Source organism: Nothobranchius furzeri, chromosome 15 (assembly GCF_043380555.1).
Source record: "Nothobranchius furzeri strain GRZ-AD chromosome 15, NfurGRZ-RIMD1, whole genome shotgun sequence".
Taxonomy (NCBI): domain Eukaryota; kingdom Metazoa; phylum Chordata; class Actinopteri; order Cyprinodontiformes; family Nothobranchiidae; genus Nothobranchius; species Nothobranchius furzeri.
Window position 1 is genome coordinate 11,964,298 of NC_091755.1, and position 18,522 is coordinate 11,982,819.

Below are 18,522 nucleotides of genomic sequence, written 5' to 3' on the forward strand. Positions count from 1 at the left end.
AACACTGGGTCTGAAAGAGGGCCTCCAGGAGAGAGGCCCAAGCACGACGCGCCCCGAGGAGCGTCTTGCCACGTGTCAACACTGGGTCTGACTTAGCACCTCCTGGAGAGAGGCCCAAGCAAGATGCGCCCCGAGGAGCGTCTTGCCATGTGTCACCACTGGGTCTGACTGAGCTCCTCCAGGAGAGAGGCCCAAGCAAGACGCGCCCCGAGGAGCGTCTTGCCACGTGTCACCACTGGGTCTGATAGAGCACCTCCAGGAGAGAGGCCCCAGCAAGACGCGCCCCGAGGAGCGTCTTGCCTTATGTCAGCACTCGGTCTGACTGAGCGCCTCCAGGAGAGAGGCCCAAGCAAGACACGCCCCGAGGAGCGTCTTGCCACATGTCACTACTCGGTCTGACTGAGCGAATCCAGGAGAGAGGCCCAAGCAAGACGTGTCCCGAGGAGCGTCTTGCCACATGTCAACAATGGGTCTGACTGAGGGCCTCCAGGAGAGAAGCCCAAGCAAGACGCGCCCCGAGGAGTGTCTTGCCACATGTCACCACTGGGTCTGACTGAGCGCCTCCAGGAGAGAGGCCCAAGCAAGACGCGCCCCGAGGAGCGTCAGGCTACATATCACTACTCAGTCTGAAAGAGGGCCTCCAGGAGAGAGGCCCAAGCAAGACGCGCCCCGAGGAGCGTCTTGCCACATGTCACCTCTGGTTCTGACTGAGCGCCTCCAGGAGAGAGGCCCAAGCAAGACGCGCCCCGAGGAGCGTCTTGTCACATGTCAACACTGGGTCTTTCTGAGCGCCTCCAGGAGAGAAGCCCAAGCAAGACGCGCCCCGAGGAGCGTCTTGCCACATGTCAACAATGGGTCTGACTGAGGGCCGCCAGGAGAGAAGCCCAAGCAAGACGCGCCCCGAGGAGCTTCTTGCCACATGTCAGCACTCGGTCTGACTGAGCGCCTCCAGGAGAGAGGCCCAAGCAAGACGCGCCCCGAGGAGCGTCTTGACACATGTCAACACTGGGTCTGACAGAGGGCCTCCATGAGAGAGGCCCAAGAAAGACGCGCCCCGAGGAGTGTCTTGCCAAATGTCAACACTGGGTGTGACTGAGCGCCACAGGGAGAGAGGTCCAAGCAAGATGCGCCCCGAGGAGCGTCTTGCCACATGTCACTACTCGGTCTGACTGAACGCCTCAGGGAGAGAGGTCCAAGCAAGACGCGCCCCGAGGAGCGTCTTGCCACATGTCAACACTGGGTCTGACTGAGTGCCTCCATGAGAGAAGCCCCAGCAAGACGCGCCCCGAGGAGCATCTTGCCACATGTCACTACTCGGTCTGTTTGAGCGCCTCCAGGAGAGAGGCCCAAGCAAGACGTGCCCCGAGGAGAGTCTTGCCACATGTCAACACTCGGTCTGACAGAGGGCATCCAGGAGAGAGGCCCAAGCAATACACGCCCCGAGGAGCGTCTTGCCACATGTCACCACTGGGTCTGACTGAGCGCCTCCAGGAGAGAGACCCAACCAAGACGCGCCCTGAGGAGCGTCTTGCCACATGCCAACACTGGGTCTGACAGAGGGCCTCCAGGAGAGAGGCCCAAGCAAGACGCGCCCCGAGGAGCTTCTTGCCACATGTCAGCACTCGGTCTGACTGAGCGCCTCCAGGAGAGAGGCCCAAGCAAGACACGCCCAGAGGAGCGTCTTGCCACATGTCAGCACTTGGTAGTACTGAGCGCCTCCAGGAGAGAGGCCCAAGCAAGACGCGCCCCGAGGAGCATCTTGACAGATGTCTCTTCTGGGTCTGACTGAGCGCCTCCAGGAGAGAGGCCCAAGCAAGACGTGCCCCGAGGAGCGTCTTGCCACATGTCAACACTGGGTCTGACTGAGGGCCTCCATGAGAGAAGCCCCAGCAAGACGTGCCCCGAGGAGCATCTTGCCACTTGTCAACACTGGGTCTGACTGAGAACCTCCAGGAGAGAGGCCCAAGCAAGACGCTCCCCGAGGAGCGTCTTGCCACATGTCAACACTGGGTCTGACTGAGCGCCTCCAGGAGAGAGGCCCAAGCAAGACGCGCCCCGAGGAGCGTCTTGTCACATGTCAACAATGGGTCTGACTGAGGGCCTCCAGGAGAGAAGCCCAAGCAAGAAGCGCCCCGAGGAGCTTCTTGCCACATGTCAGCACTCGGTCTGACTGAGCGCCTCCAGGGAAGAGGCCCAAGCAAGACGCGCCCCGAGGAGCGTCTTGACACATTTCTCCTCTGGGTCTGACTGAGCGCCTCCATGAGAGAAGCCCCAGCAAGACGCGCCCCGAGGAGCGTCTTGCCACATGTCAACACTGGGTCTGACTGAGGGCCTCCATGAGAGAAGCCCAAGCAAGACGCGCCCCGAGGAGAGTCTTGCCACATGTCAACAATGGGTCTGACTGAGGGCCTCCAGGAGAGAAGCCCAAGCAAGACGCGCCCCGAGGAGCGTCTTGCCACATGTCAACACTGGGTCTGACTGAGGGCCTCCATGAGAGAAGCCCAAGCAAGACGCGCCCCGAGGAGAGTCTTGCCACATGTCAACAATGGGTCTGACTGAGGGCCTCCAGGAGAGAAGCCCAAGCAAGATGCGCCCCGAGGAGCGTCTTGCCACATGTCAGCACTCGGTCTGACTGAGCGCCTCCAGGAGAGAGGCCCAAGCAAGACGTGCCCCGAGGAGCGTCTTGCCACATGTCAACACTGGGTCTGACTGAGTGCCTCCATGAGAGAAGCCCCAGCAAGACGCGCCCCGAGGAGCTTCTTGCCACATGTCAGCACTCGGTCTGACTAAGCGCCTCCAGGAGAGAGGCCCAAACAAGACGCGCCCGGAGGAGCGTCTTGCCACATGTCAGCACTCGGTCTGACTGAGCGCCTCCAGGAGAGAGGCCCAAGCAAGACGCGCCCCGAGGAGCATCTTGACACATGTCTCCTCTGGGTCTGACTGAGCGCCTCCAGGAGAGAGGCCCAAGCAAGACGTGCCCCGAGGAGCGTCTTGCCACATGTCAACACTGGGTCTGACTGAGGGCCTCCAGGAGAGAGACCCAACCAAGACGCGCCCTGAGGAGCGTCTTGCCACATGCCAACACTGGGTCTGACAGAGGGCCTCCAGGAGAGAGGCCCAAGCAAGACGCGCCCCGAGGAGCTTCTTGCCACATGTCAGCACTCGGTCTGACTGAGCGCCTCCAGGAGAGACCGAGTGCTGACATGTGGCAAGAAGCTCCTCGGGGCGCGTCTTGCTTGGGCTTCTCTCCTGGAGGCCCTCAGTCAGACCCATTGTTGACATGTGGCAAGACGCTCCTCGGGGCGCGTCTTGCTTGGGTCTCTCTCCCGAAGGCCCTCAATCAGACCCAGTGTTGACACGTGGCAAGACGCTCCTCGGGGCGCGTCTTGTTTGGGCTTCTCTCCTGGAGGCCCTCAGTCAGACCCAGTGTTGACATGTGGCAAGACGCTCCTCGGGGCGCGTCTTGCTTGGGCTTCTCTCCTGGAGGCCCTCAGTCAGACCCATTGTTGACATGTGGCAAGACGCTCCTCGGGGCACGTCTTGCTTGGGCCTCTCTCCTGGAGGCGCTCAGTCAAACCGAGTAGTGACATGTGGCAAGACGCTCCTCGGGGCGCGTCTTGCTTTGACCTTTCTCCTGGAGGCGCTCAGTTAGACCGAGTAGTGACCTGTGTCAAGACGCTCCTCGGGGCGCGTCTTGCTTGGGCCTCTCTCCTGGAGGCGCTCAGTCAGACCGAGTGCTGACATGTGGCAAGAAGCTCCTCGGGGCGCGTCTTGCTTGGCCTTCTCTCCTGGAGGCCCTCAGTCAGACCCATTGTTGACATGTGGCAAGACGCTCCTCGGGGCGCGTCTTGCTTGGGCCTCTCTCCAGAAGGCCCTCAATCAGACCCAGTGTTGACACGTGGCAAGACGCTCCTCGGGGCGCGTCTTGCTTGGGCCTCTCTCCTGGATGCCCTCTGTCAGACCCAGTGTTGACATGTGGCAAGACTCTCCTCGGGGCGCGTCTTGCTTGGGCTTCTCTCATGGAGGCCCTCAGTCAGACCCAGTGTTGACATGTGTCAAGAAGCTCCTCGGGGCGTGTCTTGCTTGGGCCTCTCTCCTGGAGGCGCTCAGTCAGACCCAGTGTTGACATGTGGCAAGACTCTCCTCGGGGCACTTCTTGCTTGGGCTTCTCTCCTGGAGGCCCTCAGTCAGACTCATTGTTGACATGTGGCAAGACGCTCCTCGGGGCACGTCTTGCTTGGGCCTCTCTCCTGGAGGCGCTCAGTCAGACCGAGTAGTGACATGTGACAAGACGCTCCTCAGGGCGCGTCTTGCTTGGGCCTCTCTCCTGGAGGCGCTCAGTCAGACCCAGTGTTGACATGTGGCAAGACGCTCCTCGGGGCGCGTCTTGCTGGGGCTTCTCTCATGGAGGCACTCAGTCTGACCCAGTGTTGACATGTGGCAAGACGCTCCTCGGGGCACGTCTTGCTTGGGCCTCTCTCCTGGAGGCGCTCAGTCAGACCCAGAGGAGACATGTGTCAAGATGCTCCTCGGGGCGCGTCTTGCTTGGGCCTCTCTCCTGGAGGCGCTCAGTCAGACCGAGTGCTGACATTTGGCAAGACGCTCCTCCGGGCGCGTCTTGCTTGGGCCTCTCTCCTGGAGGCGCTCAGTCAGACCCAGTGTTCACATGTGGCAAGACGCTCCTCGGGGTGCGTCTTGCTTGGGCCTCTCTCCTGGAGGCGCTCCGTCAGACCCAGTGTTGACATGTGGCAAGACGCTCCACGGGGCACGTCTTGCTTGGGCCTCTCTCCTGGAGGCGCTCAGTCAGACCGAGTGCTGACATGTGGCAAGACGCTCCTCGGGGCGCGTCTTGCTTGGGCTTCTCTCCTGGAGGCCCTCAGTCAGAGCCATTGTTGACATGTGGCAAGACGCTCCTCGGGGCGCGTCTCATTTGGGCCTCTCTCCTGGAGGCTCTCAGTCAGACCCAGTGTTGACATGTGGCAAGACGCTCCTCGGGGCGCGTCTTGCTTGGGCTTCTCTCCTGTAGGCCCTCAGTCAGACCCATTGTTGACATGTGGCAAGACGCTCCTCGGGGCACGTCTTGCTTGGGCCTCTCTCCTGGAGGCGCTCAGTCAGACCGAGTAGTGACATGTGGCAAGACGCTCCTCAGTGCGTGTCATGCTTGGGCCTCTCTCCTGGAGGCGCTCAGTCAGACCGAGTGCTGACATAAGGCAAGACGCTCCTCGGGGCGCGTCTTGCTGGGGCCTCTCTCCTGGAGGTGCTCTATCAGACCCAGTGGTGACACGTGGCAAGACGCTCCTCGGGGCGCGTCTTGCTTGGGCCTCTCTCCTGGAGGAGCTCAGTCAGACCCAGTGGTGACACGTGGCAAGACGCTCCTCGGGGCGCATCTTGCTTGGGCCGCTCTCCTGGAGGCGCTAAGTCAGACCCAGTGTTGACATGTGGCAAGACGCTCCTCGGGGCGCGTCTTGCTTTGGCTTCTCTCCTGGAGGCCCTCAGTCAGACCCATTGTTGACATGTGGCAAGACGCTCCTCGGGGCGCGTCTTGCTTGGGCCTCTCTCCAGAAGGCCCTCAATCATACCCAGTGTTGACACGTGGCAAGACGCTCCTTGGGGCGCGTCTTGCTTGGGCCTCTCTCCTGGAGGCGCTCAGACAGACTGAGAAGTGACATGTGGTCTGACGCTCCTCGGGGCGCGTCTTGCTTGGGCCTCTCTCCTGGAGGCGCTCAGTCAGACCCAGTGGTGACATGTGGCAAGACACTCCTCGGGGCGCGTCTTGCTTGGGCCTCTCTCCTGGAGGCCCTCTGTCAGACCCAGTGTTGACATGTGTCAAGACGCTCCACGGGGCGCGTCTTGCTTGGCCTTCTCTCCTGGAGGCCCTCAGTCAAACCCATTGTTGACATGTGGCAAGACGCTCCTCGGGGCGCGTCTTGCTTGGGCCTCTCTCCTGGAGGGGATCAGTCAGACCGAGTGCTGACATGTGGCAAGACGCACCTCGGGCCGCGTGTTGCTTGGGCTTCTTTCCTGGAGGCCCTCAGTCAGACCCATTGTTGACATGTGGCAAGACGCTCCTCGGGGCGCGTCTTGCTTGGGCCTCTCTCCTGGAGGCGCTCAGTCAGAACCAGAGGTGACATGTGGCAAGACGCTCCTCGGGGCGCGTCTTGCTTCGGCCTCTCTCCTGGAGGTCCTCTGTCAGACCCAGTGTTGACATGTGGCAAGACTTTCCTCCGGGCGCATCTTGCTTTGGCCTCTCTCCTGCAGACCCTCAGTAAGACCCATTGTTGACATGTGGCAAGACGCTCCTCGGGGCGCGTCTTGCTTGTGCCTTTCTCCAGAAGGCCCTCAATCAGACCCAGTGTTGACATGTGGCAAGACGCTCCTCGGGGCGCATCTTGCTTGGGCCTCTCTCCTGGAGGTGCTCAGTCAGACTGAGTAGTGACATGTGGCCTGACGCTCCTCGGGGCGCGTCTTGCTTGGGCCTCTCTCCTGGAGGCGCTCAGTCAGACCCAGTGTTGACATGTGGCAAGACGCTCCTCGGGGCACGTCTTGCTTGGGCCTCTCTCCTGGAGGCGCTCAGTCAGACCGAGTAGTGACATGTGGCAAGACGCTCCTCGGGGCGCGTCTTGCTTGGACCTCTCTCCTGGAGGCGCTCAGTTAGACCGAGTAGTGACATGTCGCAAGACGCTCCTCGGGGCGCGTCTTGCTTGGGCCTCTCTCCTGGAGGCGCTCAGTCAGACCGAGTGCTGACATAAGGCAAGGCGCTCCTCGGGGCGTGTCTTGCTGGGGCCTCTCTCCTGGAGGCGCTCAATCAGACCCAGTGGTGACACGTGGCAAGACGCTCCTCGGGGCGCGTCTTGCTTGGGCCTCTCTCCTGGAGGCGCTCAGTCAGAGCCAGTGGTGACACGTGGCAAGACGCTCCTCGGGGCGCATCTTGCTTGGGCCTCTCTCCTGGAGGCACTCAGTCAGACCCAGTGTTGACACGTGGCAAGACATTCCTCGGGGCGCGTCTTGCTTGGGCCTCTCTCCTGGAGGCGCTCAGTCAGACCCAGTGTTGACATGTGGCAAGACACTCCTCGGGGCGCGTCTTGCTTGGTCCTCTCTCATGGAGGCCCTCTGTCAGACCCAGTGTTGACATGTGTCAAGACGCTCCTCGGGGCGCGTCTTGCTTGGGCTTCTCTCATGGAGGCCCTCAGTCAGACCCAGTGTTGACATGTGTCAAGAAGCTCCTCGGGGCGTGTCTTGCTTGGGCCTCTCTCCTGGAGGCGCTCAGTCAGACCCAGTGTTGACATGTGGCAAGACTCTCCTCGGGGCACTTCTTGCTTGGGCGTCTCTCCTGGAGGCCCTCAGTCAGACCCATTGTTGACATGTGGCAAGACGCTCCTCGGGGCACGTCTTGCTTGGGCCTCTCTCCTGGAGGCGCTCAGTCAGACCGAGTAGTGACATGTGACAAGACGCTCCTCGGGGCGCGTCTTGCTTGGGCCTCTCTCCTGGAGGCGCTCAGTCAGACCCAGTGTTGACATGTGGCAAGACGCTCCTCGGGGCGCGTCTTGCTGGGGCTTCTCTCATGGAGGCACTCAGTCTGACCCAGTGTTGACATGTGGCAAGACGCTCCTCGGGGCACGTCTTGCTTGGGCCTCTCTCCTGGAGGCGCTCAGTCAGACCCAGAGGAGACATGTGTCAAGATGCTCCTCGGGGCGCGTCTTGCTTGGGCCTCTCTCCTGGAGGCGCTCAGTCAGACCGAGTGCTGACATTTGGCAAGACGCTCCTCCGGGCGCGTCTTGCTTGGGCCTCTCTCCTGGAGGCGCTCAGTCAGACCCAGTGTTCACATGTGGCAAGACGCTCCTCGGGGTGCGTCTTGCTTGGGCCTCTCTCCTGGAGGCGCTCCGTCAGACCCAGTGTTGACATGTGGCAAGACGCTCCACGGGGCACGTCTTGCTTGGGCCTCTCTCCTGGAGGCGCTCAGTCAGACCGAGTGCTGACATGTGGCAAGACGCTCCTCGGGGCGCGTCTTGCTTGGGCTTCTCTCCTGGAGGCCCTCAGTCAGACCCATTGTTGACATGTGGCAAGACGCTCCTCGGGGCGCGTCTCATTTGGGCCTCTCTCCTGGAGGCTCTCAGTCAGACCCAGTGTTGACATGTGGCAAGACGCTCCTCGGGGCGCGTCTTGCTTGGGCTTTTCTCCTGTAGGCCCTCAGTCAGACCCATTGTTGACATGTGGCAAGACGCTCCTCGGGGCACGTCTTGCTTGGGCCTCTCTCCTGGAGGCGCTCAGTCAGACCGAGTAGTGACATGTGGCAAGACGCTCCTCAGTGCGTGTCATGCTTGGGCCTCTCTCCTGGAGGCGCTCAGTCAGACCGAGTGCTGACATAAGGCAAGACGCTCCTCGGGGCGCGTCTTGCTGGGGCCTCTCTCCTGGAGGTGCTCTATCAGACCCAGTGGTGACACGTGGCAAGACGCTCCTCGGGGCGCGTCTTGCTTGGGCCTCTCTCCTGGAGGAGCTCAGTCAGACCCAGTGGTGACACGTGGCAAGACGCTCCTCGGGACGCATCTTGCTTGGGCCGCTCTCCTGGAGGCGCTAAGTCAGACCCAGTGTTGACATGTGGCAAGACGCTCCTCGGGGCGCGTCTTGCTTTGGCTTCTCTCCTGGAGGCCCTCAGTCAGACCCATTGTTGACATGTGGCAAGACGCTCCTCGGGGCGCGTCTTGCTTGGGCCTCTCTCCAGAAGGCCCTCAATCATACCCAGTGTTGACACGTGGCAAGACGCTCCTCGGGGCGCGTCTTGCTTGGGCCTCTCTCCTGGAGGCGCTCAGACAGACTGAGAAGTGACATGTGGTCTGACGCTCCTCGGGGCGTGTCTTGCTTGGGCCTCTCTCCTGGAGGCGCTCAGTCAGACCCAGTGGTGACATGTGGCAAGACACTCCTCGGGGCGCGTCTTGCTTGGGCCTCTCTCCTGGAGGCCCTCTGTCAGACCCAGTGTTGACATGTGTCAAGACGCTCCACGGGGCGCGTCTTGCTTGGCCTTCTCTCCTGGAGGCCCTCAGTCAAACCCATTGTTGACATGTGGCAAGACGCTCCTCGGGGCGCGTCTTGCTTGGGCCTCTCTCCTGGAGGGGATCAGTCAGACCGAGTGCTGACATGTGGCAAGACGCACCTCGGGCCGCGTGTTGCTTGGGCTTCTTTCCTGGAGGCCCTCAGTCAGACCCATTGTTGACATGTGGCAAGACGCTCCTCGGGGCGCGTCTTGCTTGGGCCTCTCTCCTGGAGGCGCTCAGTCAGAACCAGAGGTGACATGTGGCAAGACGCTAATCGGGGCGCGTCTTGCTTCGGCCTCTCTCCTGGAGGTCCTCTGTCAGACCCAGTGTTGACATGTGGCAAGACTTTCCTCCGGGCGCATCTTGCTTTGGCCTCTCTCCTGCAGACCCTCAGTAAGACCCATTGTTGACATGTGGCAAGACGCTCCTCGGGGCGCGTCTTGCTTGTGCCTTTCTCCAGAAGGCCCTCAATCAGACCCAGTGTTGACATGTGGCAAGACGCTCCTCGGGGCGCATCTTGCTTGGGCCTCTCTCCTGGAGGCGCTCAGTCAGACTGAGTAGTGACATGTGGCCTGACGCTCCTCGGGGCGCGTCTTGCTTGGGCCTCTCTCCTGGAGGCGCTCAGTCAGACCCAGTGTTGACATGTGGCAAGACGCTCCTCGGGGCACGTCTTGCTTGGGCCTCTCTCCTGGAGGCGCTCAGTCAGACCGAGTAGTGACATGTGGCAAGACGCTCCTCGGGGCGCGTCTTGCTTGGACCTCTCTCCTGGAGGCGCTCAGTTAGACCGAGTAGTGACATGTCGCAAGACGCTCCTCGGGGCGCGTCTTGCTTGGGCCTCTCTCCTGGAGGCGCTCAGTCAGACCGAGTGCTGACATAAGGCAAGGCGCTCCTCGGGGCGTGTCTTGCTGGGGCCTCTCTCCTGGAGGCGCTCAATCAGACCCAGTGGTGACACGTGGCAAGACGCTCCTCGGGGCGCGTCTTGCTTGGGCCTCTCTCCTGGAGGCGCTCAGTCAGAGCCAGTGGTGACACGTGGCAAGACGCTCCTCGGGGCGCATCTTGCTTGGGCCTCTCTCCTGGAGGCACTCAGTCAGACCCAGTGTTGACACGTGGCAAGACATTCCTCGGGGCGCGTCTTGCTTGGGCCTCTCTCCTGGAGGCGCTCAGTCAGACCCAGTGTTGACATGTGGCAAGACACTCCTCGGGGTGCGTCTTGCTTGGTCCTCTCTCATGGAGGCCCTCTGTCAGACCCAGTGTTGACATGTGTCAAGACGCTCCTCGGGGCACGTCTTGCTTTGGCCTCTCTCCTGGAGGCCCTCTGTCAGACCCAGTGTTGACATGTGTCAAGACGCTCCTCGGGGCGCGTCTTGCTTGGGCTTCTCTCCTGGACGCCCTCAGTCATACCCATTGTTCACATGTGGCAAGACACTCCTCGGGGCGCGTCTTGCTTTGGCCTCTCTCCTGGAGGCGCTCAGTCAGACCGAGTGCTGACATGTGGCAAGACGCTCCTCGGGCCGCGTGTTGCTTGGGCTTCTCTCCTGGAGGCCCTCAGTCAGACCCATTGTTGACATGTTGCAAGACGCTCCTCGGGGCGCGTCTTGCTTGGGCCTCTCTCCTGCAGGCGCTCAGTCAGACCGAGTGCTGACATGTGGAAAGACGCTCCTCGGGGCGCGTCTTGCTTGGGCTTCTCTCCTGGAGGCGCTCAGAAAGACCCAGTGTTGACATGTGACAAGACGCTCCTCGGGGCGCGTCTTGCTTGGGCCTCTCTCCTGGAGGCGATCAGTCAGACCCAGTGGTGACATGTGGCAAGACATTTCTCGGGGCGCATCTTGCTTGGGCCTCTCTCCTGGAGGCCCTCTGTCAGACCCAGTGTTGGCATGTGGCAAGACATTCCTCAGGGCGCGTCTTGGTTGGGCTTCTCTCATGGAGGCCCTCAGTCAGACCCAGTGTTGACATGTGTCAAGACGCTCCTCGGGGCGTGTCTTGCTTGGGCCTCTCTCCTGGTGGCGCTCAGTCAGACCCAGTGTTGACATGTGGCAAGACGCTCCTCGGGGCGCGTCTTGCTTGGGCTACTCTCCTGGAGGCCCTCAGTCAGACCCATTGTTGACATGTGGCAAGACGCTCCTCGGGGCACGTCTTGCTTGGGCTTCTCTCCTGGAGGCGCTCAAACAGACCAAGTAGTGACATGTGGCAAGACGCTCCTCGGGGCGCGTCTTGCTGGGGCTTCTCTCATGGAGGCACTCAGTCAGACCCAGTGTTGACATGTGGCAAGACGCTCCTCGGGGCGCGTCTTGCTTGGACCTCTCTCCCTGAGGCGCTCAGTCAGACCGAGTAGTGACATGTGGCAAGACTCTCCTCGGGGCGCGTCTTGCTTGGACCTCTCTCCTGGAGGCGCTCAGTCAGAACCAGAGGTGACATGTGGCAAGACGCTCCTCGGGGCGCGTCTTGCTTCGGCCTCTCTCCTGGAGGTCCTCTGTCAGACCCAGTGTTGACATGTGGCAAGACTTTCCTCCGGGCGCATCTTGCTTTGGCCTCTCTCCTGCAGACCCTCAGTAAGACCCATTGTTGACATGTGGCAAGACGCTCCTCGGGGCGCCTCTTGCTTGTGCCTTTCTCCAGAAGGCCCTCAATCAGACCCAGTGTTGACATGTGGCAAGACGCTCCTCGGGGCGCATCTTGCTTGGGCCTCTCTCCTGGAGGCGCTCAGTCAGACTGAGTAGTGACATGTGGCCTGACGCTCCTCGGGGCGCGTCTTGCTTGGGCCTCTCTCCTGGAGGCGCTCAGTCAGACCCAGTGTTGACATGTGGCAAGACGCTCCTCGGGGCACGTCTTGCTTGGGCCTCTCTCCTGGAGGCGCTCAGTCAGACCGAGTAGTGACATGTGGCAAGGCGCTCCTCGGGGCGCGTCTTGCTTGGACCTCTCTCCTGGAGGCGCTCAGTTAGACCGAGTAGTGACATGTCGCAAGACGCTCCTCGGGGCGCGTCTTGCTTGGGCCTCTCTCCTGGAGGCGCTCAGTCAGACCGAGTGCTGACATAAGGCAAGACGCTCCTTGGGGCGTGTCTTGCTGGGGCCTCTCTCCTGGAGGCGCTCAATCAGACCCAGTGGTGACACGTGGCAAGACGCTCCTCGGGACGCGTCTTGCTTGGGCCTCTCTCCTGGAGGCGCTCAGTCAGAGCCAGTGGTGACACGTGGCAAGACGCTCCTCGGGGCGCATCTTGCTTGGGCCTCTCTCCTGGAGGCACTCAGTCAGACCCAGTGTTGACACGTGGCAAGACATTCCTCGGGGCGCGTCTTGCTTGGGCCTCTCTCCTGGAGGCGCTCAGTCAGACCCAGTGTTGACATGTGGCAAGACACTCCTCGGGGCGCGTCTTGCTTGGGCCTCTCTCATGGAGGCCCTCTGTCAGACCCAGTGTTGACATGTGTCAAGACGCTCCTCGGGGCACGTCTTGCTTTGGCCTCTCTCCTGGAGGCCCTCTGTCAGACCCAGTGTTGACATGTGTCAAGACGCTCCTCGGGGCGCGTCTTGCTTGGGCTTCTCTCCTGGACGCCCTCAGTCATACCCATTGTTGACATGTGGCAAGACACTCCTCGGGGCGCGTCTTGCTTTGGCCTCTCTCCTGGAGGCGCTCAGTCAGACCGAGTGCTGTCATGTGGCAAGACGCTCCTCGGGCCGCGTGTTGCTTGGGCTTCTCTCCTGGAGGCCCTCAGTCAGACCCATTGTTGACATGTTGCAAGACGCTCCTCGGGGCGCGTCTTGCTTGGGCCTCTCTCCTGCAGGCGCTCAGTCAGACCGAGTGCTGACATGTGGAAAGACGCTCCTCGGGGCGCGTCTTGCTTGGGCTTCTCTCCTGGAGGCGCTCAGAAAGACCCAGTGTTGACATGTGACAAGACGCTCCTCGGGGCGCGTCTTGCCTGGGCCTCTCTCCTGGAGGCGCTCAGTCAGACCCAGTGGTGACATGTGGCAAGACACTCCTCGGGGCGCATCTTGCTTGGGCCTCTCTCCTGGAGGCCCTCTGTCAGACCCAGTGTTGGCATGTGGCAAGACATTCCTCAGGGCGCGTCTTGGTTGGGCTTCTCTCATGGAGGCCCTCAGTCAGACCCAGTGTTGACATGTGGCAAGACGCTCCTCGGGGTGCGTCTTGCTTGGGCTACTCTCCTGGAGGCCCTCAGTCAGACCCATTGTTGACATGTGGCAAGACTTTCCTCGGGGCACGTCTTGCTTGGGCTTCTCACCTGGAGGCGCTCAAACAGACCGAGTAGTGACATGTGGCAAGACGCTCCTCGGGGCGCGTCTTGCTGGGGCTTCTCTCATGGAGGCACTCAGTCAGACCCAGTGTTGACATGTGGCAAGACGCTCCTCGGGGCGCGTCTTGCTTGGACCTCTCTCCCTGAGGCGCTCAGTCAGACCGAGTAGTGACATGTGGCAAGACGCTCCTCGAGGCGCGTCTTGCTTGGACCTCTCTCCCTGAGGCGCTCTGTCAGACCCAGTGTTGACATTTGGCAAGACACTCCTCGGGGCGCGTCTTGCTTGGGCCTCTCTCATGGAGGCCCTCTGTCAGACCCAGTGTTGACATGTGTCAAGACGCTCCTCGGGGGAAGTCTTGCTTTGGCCTCTCTCCTGGAGGCGCTCAGTCATACCCATTGTTGACATGTGGCAAGAAGCTCCTCGGGGCGCGTCTTGCTTGGGCTTCTCTCCTGGAGGCCCTCAGTAAGAACCATTGTTGACATGTGGCAAGACACTCCTCGGGACGCGTCTTGCTTGGGCCTCTCTCCAGAAGGCCCTCAATCAGACCCAGTGTTGACACGTGGCAAGACGCTCCTCGGGGCGTGTCTTGCTTGGGCCTCTCTCCTGGAGGCGCTCAGTCAGACCCAGTGGTGACACGTGGCAAGACGCTCCTCGGGGCGCGTCTTGCTTGGGCCTCTCTCATGGACGCCCTCTGACAGACCAAGTGTTGACATGTGTCAAGACGCTCCTCAGGGCGCGTCTTGCTTTGGCCTCTCTCCTGGAGGCCCTCTGTCAGACCCAGTGTTGACATGTGTCAAGACGCTCCTCGGGGCGCATCTTGCTTGGGCTTCTCTCCTGGAGGCCCTCAGTCATACCCATTGTTGACATGTGGCAAGACGCTCCTCGGGGCGCGTCTTGCTTTGGCCTCTCTCCTGGAGGCGCTCAGTCAGACCGAGTGCTGACATGTGGCAAGACCCTCCTCGGGCCGCGTGTTGCTTGGGCTTCTCTCCTGGAGGCCCTCAGTCAGACCCATTTTTGACATGTTGCAAGACGCTCCTTTGGGCGCGTCTTGCTTGGGCCTCTCTCCTGGAGGCGCTCAGTAAGACCCAGTGTTGACATGTGACAAGACGCTCCTCGGGGCGCGTCTTGCTTCGGCCTCTCTCCAGGAGGCGCTCAGTCAGACCCAGTGGTGACATGTGGCAAGACACTCCTCGGGGCGCGTCTTGGTTGGGCCTCTCTCCTGGAGGCCCTCTGTCAGACCCAGTGTTGGCATGTGGCAAGACGCTCCTCAGGGCGCGTCTTGGGTTGGCCTCTCTCCTGGAGGTGCTCAGTCAGACCCAGTGGTGACATGTGGCAAGACGCTCCTCGGGGCGCGTATTGCTTGGGCCTCTCTCCTGGATGCCCTCTGTCAGACCGAGTGTTGACATGTGGCAAGACTCTCCTCGGGGCGCGTCTTGCTTGGGCTTCTCTCATGGAGGCCCTCAGTCAGACCCAGTGTTGACATGTGTCAAGACGCTCCTCGGGGCATGTCTTGCTTGGGCCTCTCTCCTGGAGGCGCTCAGTCAGACCCAGTGTTGACATGTGGCAAGACGCTCCTGGGGGCGCGTCTTGCTTGGGCTTCTCTCCTGGAGGCCCTCAGTCAGACCCATTGTTGACATGTGGCAAGATGCTCCTCGGGGCACGTCTTGCTTGGGCTACTCTCCTAGAGGCGCTCAAACAGACCGAGTAGTGACATGTGGCAAGACGCTCCTCGGGGCGCGTCTTGCTGGGGCTTCTCTCATGGAGGAAATCAGTCAGACCCAGTGTTGACTTGTGGCAAGACGCTCCTCGGGGGCGTCCTTCTTTGGCCTCTCTCCTGGAGGCGCTCAGTCAGACCGAGTGCTGACATGTGGCAAGAAGCTCCTCGGGGCGCGTCTTGCTTGGGCTTCTCTCCTGGAGTCCCTCAGTAAGAACCATTGTTGACATGTGGCAAGACGCTCCTCGGGGCGCGTCTTGCTTGGGCCTCTCTCCAGAAGGCCCTCAATCAGACCCAGTGTTGACACGTGGCAAGACGCTCCTCGGGGCGCGACTTGCTTGGGCCTCTCTCCTGGAGGCGCTTAGTCAGACTGAGTAGTGACATGTGGCCTGACGCTCCTCGGGGCGCGTGTTGCTTGGGCCTCTCTCCTGGAGGCGCTCAGTCAGACCAAGTGGTGACATGTGGCAAGACACTCCTCGGGGCGCGTCTTGCTTGGGCCTCTCTCCTGGAGGCCCTCTGTTAGACCCAGTGTTGACATGTGGCAAGACACTCCTCGGGGCGCATCTTGCTTGGGCCTCTCTCATGGAGGCCCTCTGTCAGACCCAGTGTTGACATGTGTCAAGATGCTCCTCGGGGCGCGTCTTGCTTTGGCCTCTCTCCTGGAGGCGCTCAGTCAGACCGAGTGCTGAGTACTGTGGCAAGAAGCTCCTCGGGGCGCGTCTTGCTTGGGCTTCTCTCCTGGAGGCCCTCAGTAAGACCCATTGTTGACATGTGGCAAGACGCTCCTTGGGGCGCTTCTTGCTTGGGCCTCTCTCCTGGAGGCGCTCAGTCAGACTGAGTAGTGACATGTGGCCTGACGCTCCTCGGGGCGCGTGTTGCTTGGGCCTCTCTCCTGGAGGCGCTCAGTAAGACCAAGTGGTGACATGTGGCAAGACGCTCCTCGGGGCGCGTCTTGCTTGGGCCTCTCTCCAGAAGGCCCTCAATCAGACCCAGTGTTGACACGTGGCAAGACGCTCCTCGGGGCGCGTCTTGCTTGGGCCTCTCTCCTGGAGGCGCTCAGTCAGACTGAGTAGTGACATGTGGCCTGACGCTCCTAGGGGCGCGTGTTGCTTGGGCCTCTCTCCTGGAGGCGCTCAGTCAGACCAAGTGGTGACATGTGTCAAGACGCTCCTCGGGGCGCGTCTTGCTTGGGCCTCTCTCCTGGAGGCCCTCTGTCAGACCCAGTGTTGACATGTGGCAAGACGCTCCTCCGGGCGGGTCTTGCTTGGGCCTCTCTCCTGGAGGCCCTCAGTCAGACCCATTGTTGACATGTGGCAAGACGCTCCTCGAGGCGCGTCTTGCTTGGGCCTCTCTCCGGGAGGCGCTCAGTCAGACCGAGTGCTGACATAAGGCAAGACGCTCCTCGGGGCACGTCTTGCTTGGGCCTCTCTCCTGGAGGCCCTCAGTCAGACCCAGTGTTGACATGTGACAAGACGCTCCTCGGGGCGCGTCTTGCTTGGGCCTCTCTCCTGGAGGCTCTCAGTAGGAACCAGAGGTGACATGTGGCAAGACGCTCCTCGGGGCGCGTCTTGCTTGGGCCTCTCTCCTGGAGGCCCTCTGTCAGACCCAGTGTTGACATGTGGCAAGACGCTCCTCCGGGCGCATCTTGCTTGGGCCTCTCTCCTGGAGGCCCTCAGTCAGACCCATTGTTGACATGTGGCAAGACGCTCCTCGGGGAGCGTCTTGCTTGGGCCTCTCTCCTGGAGGCGCTCAGTCAGACCGAGTGCTGACATAAGGCAAGACGCTCCTCGGGGCGCGTCTTGCTGGGGCCTCTCTCCTGGAGGCGCTCAGTCAGACCCAGTGCTGACATGTGGCAAGACGATCCTCGGGGCGCGTCTTGCTTGGGCCTCTCTCCTGGAGGCGCTCAGTCAGACCCAGTGTTGACATGTGGCAAGACGCTCCTCGGGGCGCGTCTTGCTTGGGCCTCTCTCCTGGAGGCGCTCAGTCAGACCCAGTGTTGACATGTGTCAAGACGCTCCTCTGGGCGCGTCTTGCTTGGGCCTCTCTCCTGGAGGCGCTCAGTCATCCCCAGTGGTGACACGTGGAAAGACGCTCCTCGGGGCGCGTCTTGCTTGGGCCTCTCTCCTGGAGGCTTTCAGTCAGACCCAGTGTTGGCATGTGGCAAGACACTCCTCGGGGCGCGTCTTGGTTGGGCCTCTTTCCTGGAGGCGCTCATTCAGACCCAGTGGTGACATGTGGCAAGACGCTCCTCGGGGCGCGTATTGCTTGGGCCGCTCTCCTGAATGCCCTCTGTCAGACCGAGTGTAGACATGTGGCAAGACTCTCCTCGGGGCGCGTCTTGCTTGGGCTTCTCTCATGGAGGCCCTCAGTCCGACCCAGTGTTGACATGTGTCAAGACGCTCCTCGGGGCGTGTCTTGCTTGGGCCTCTCTCCTGGAGGCGCTCAGTCAGACCCAGTGCTGACATGTGGCAAGACGCTCCTCGGGGTGCGTCTTACTTGGGCCTCTCTCCTGGAGGAGCTCAGTCAGACTGAGTAGTGACATGTGGCCTGACGCTCCTCGGGGCGCGTCTTGCTTGGACCTCCCTCCTGGAGGCGCTCAGTCAGACCGAGTAGTGACATTTGGCAAGACGCTCCTCGGGGCGCGTCTTGCTTGGACCTCTCTCCTGGAGGCGCTCAGTTAGACCGAGTAGTGACATGTGGCAAGACGCTCCTCGGGGCGCGTCTTGCTTGGGCCTCTCTCCTGGAGGCGCTCAGTCAGACCGAGTGCTGACATAAGCCCAAGCAAGACGCGCCCCGAGGAGAGTCTTGCCACATGTCAACACTGGGTCTGACAGAGGGCATCCAGAAGAGAGGCCCAAGCAATAGACGCCCCGAGGAGCGTCTTGCCACATGTCACCACTGGGTCTGACTGAGCGCCTCCAGGAGAAAGGCCCAAGCAAGAAGCGCCCCGAGGAGCGTCTTGCCACGTGTCAACACTGGGTCTGATTGAGGGCCTTCTGGAGAGAGGCCCAAGCAAGACGCGCCCCGAGGAGCGTCTTGCCACATGTCAACAATGGGTCTGACTGAGGGCCTCCAGGAGAGAAGCCCAAGCAAGACGCGCCCCGAGGATCGTCTTGCCACATGTCAGCACTCGGTCTGACTGAGCGCCTCCAGGAGAGAGGCCCAAGCAAGACGTGCCCCGAGGAGCGTCTTGCCACATGTCAACACTGGGTCTGACTGAGCGCCTGCAGGAGAGAGGCCCAAGCAAGACGCGCCCCGAGTAGCGTCTTGCCACATGTGAACACTGGGTCTTACTGAGCGCCTCCAGGAGAGAGGCCCAAGCAAGACGCGCCCGGAGGAGCGTCTTGCCACATGTCTCCTCTGGGTCTGACTGAGCGCCTCCAGGAGAGAGGCCCAAGCAAGACGTGCCCTGAGGAGCGTCTTGCCACATGTCAACACTGGGTCTGACTGAGTGCCTCCATGAGAGAAGCCCAAGCAAGACGCGCCCCGAGGAGCATCTTGCCACATGTCAACACTGGGTCTGACTGAGAACCTCC